Source organism: Coenobita brevimanus, chromosome 102, assembly GCF_032717465.1.
Source record: "Coenobita brevimanus isolate Jiangsu-jjx chromosome 102, ASM3271746v2, whole genome shotgun sequence".
Classification (NCBI taxonomy): domain Eukaryota; kingdom Metazoa; phylum Arthropoda; class Malacostraca; order Decapoda; family Coenobitidae; genus Coenobita; species Coenobita brevimanus.
In genome coordinates, this window is record NC_137055.1 from 19,807,814 (window position 1) to 19,810,489 (window position 2,676).

Here is a 2,676-nt window from a genome sequence, read left to right on the forward strand (position 1 = left end):
GTTTTACTCCGCTGTAGAGATGCGGGTTGGAGAGAGTTCAACCTGATGACGAAGGACAGGATGTGTTGGAGGTGATTCGCCTGTGTCACCTTTTACTTGATGAAAGCCATAGATAAATAGATACTCGTATTATACATCGATAGATACGAGAGACTCTTCGAACCAGAGGGATAAAGTATCGACTTCATTAACTTTTTCTCAATTAGAGCTCTCTTAATCCAATGTAAATAATTGGATCGTGGCAATATAATGAAAATGACGTGCTTCAGGGAACATGTACCCCTCTCTCTCCTTCTCTCTCTCTCTCTCTCTTACTTAATGAGTTGTATTATTTTCCATCATTCTTTTATCCGCAGTTTTTCTGTACTTTGTGTGTGTTTGTGTGCGTGCTCCTTCCCCTATTCGTTCATTTTTTTTTTTTTTTCGTTTTTTTCTGATGGTCTTTTTCAGTATCTTCATTCTATTTCCTCTCTTCTCCTTCTGCTTCTCGTCTCATTATCCATTTCTCCTGCTTCTCTTTCCTGGTTATCTTCTCTGTTCCTCTTCCTGTTACCTTGCTTCTCATTCCTTGCTGTCTTCTCTCTTCCTTTTCTTCTTCTCCTGCTCCCCCTTCTTTGCTATCTTCTTTCTCCCTCTTGCTCATCTCATGCTTCTTCTTCTCTCTGTACCTCTTTCTGTTCTCCGGCATCTCTTTAATTGCTACAGTATCTTGCCTCCCCTTCCTCTTCTCCTGCTTACACGTCCTCGCTGTCTTCTCTCTGCCTCTCCTTGTTGATCTTTGAAAACACTCACACTCCTCTGACTCACCATCCATCCATCCATCATCCAAATCCTACATTGCCCCATGAGGAGCGTAGGAGCCCGGGGCTAGGCAGTTAGTCTTGACATTTAAGATGAGAGTGACCAGCCTCACTCATCCCTGAGTGGCATTACATGAGCAATCAACCCCAACCATCCCTTGGATATAAACCTTCACTGGCTCAATCTGACTGGAACGCAATAATTACCCACTAAACCACCAGGTGCCAAAATTTGGCACTCAGTGTAGAGTCACCCACAGGCGGAAGGAAAAGGAAAGAATGAAGCAAAGACAGAAGAGGGAGTGTAAAGTCACCCGTAGGCAGAAGGACAAGGAAAGAATGAAGGAAAGAAAGACAGAAGAGGATGGAAGGAAAGAAGGATGGAAGAGAGGAAAGGGCAGACACCCGAGAGTAGCACTACATCGAGTAAGTGGATGGTGAGCACCCCCACCTACCACTCTGAATATAATATTTTGGTGTTATGAAAATTACAATACTACTGTAGAGTTTTTCCCATTATTGGAGTGTTAATGTTAACAGTATCAAGATGAGGCGTCTATGACCCTTTGACCCACTTTCAACTGAATCTCCTGTGTTAGTTCGAGAGACGACCACAAGAGTGATTTAATGGAGGATGAGTAACTAGAATGATATACTACGGACCGTAATTATAACTTTATAGGTTAGGACGACTCTGTAACTTCTATTTCATGTGACCATAAAAAAATAAACAGAGCGCCATAGGAATCAGCGAGTAAAAATACTGTCTCTGTTAATCCTCTCGCCGTCGGAACAACTGTGGTAAACTATTCGCGCTTTCACCTAACGATTTTATTTATCTGGGAGTTAGTCACATGAGCCACAGAGGTATTCGCAACACAGAATTGGGTGGTGATTAGAAAGAAGAGTTGACATGGAAATACTCAATTGTTTGGCTTGAGATTGTTTTTGGGGAAGTCGAGGAAGCATTGGTTATCACATACAACTGGGGCTATCCCAGTTTGATTCTCTGGACGATCAGATTTGCATGGTTCCCCCCCCCCCTTTGTCTCTGTTCACCCAGAGCAAAGCTAAGGACCTGGATGTTGCACGAAATGCTACGAGCCGTGTTCTAGAGGAAGTTTAGTATAGCGAAATACTGAAGTTAACGAAAGCTCTGTCTTAATACACTAGTTCGCAATATTCCTACTAAGTTATGCAAAATAGTCCGGATGTTGTAGAATAAAATGTAAAAATCAAATATTTGAATGAAGTCATTACTGAAAAGATAGTTGCCATGGCTGAATCAATTTTTACGATTCCCCCTTTAAATTTTACCATATACTCTAAGGTGACACTTTAGTTGGGGTTACAATCCAAATATGCAGCGGAAATTGAGCTGGTTGTGCTGGTTGCACTATATATGTTTTAACCCGCCGCGTCCCGAAGACATGATGTGCACTCATATTCCGGTGACGTGAATTAACGCGGGAACATTGCAAGGTCCCTAATTTGGACAATTTTCAATTTTCGCGAGTGATATCGCGAGTGATTTTTGGCATGTATACACGGGACACCTTCCTCTATTCCTCTACAAGATGCCAAGCAGGGACAGTGCCTTACACCGCATAACCTCTCCCCCCCCCTGCATGCCATTGTCTCGGCAATTCACCTGTTACCAGTGACCTGGCCAATGAAGACATTCAGGGCCAGAGTGATTCCCCAGTCGATGACAATGTGGAGGACAAGGTTTACATAGCATTAGAGGAAGAAACAGTCAGAAATGATGATCAGGTAATGTAGGAAAAAAAGGTCATGAATGGTGATGAGTTAGTGAGTGAAACAATGCTTATCATGCCTATATTACTGTTTGAAAACCAATATACTCTTGTACTAC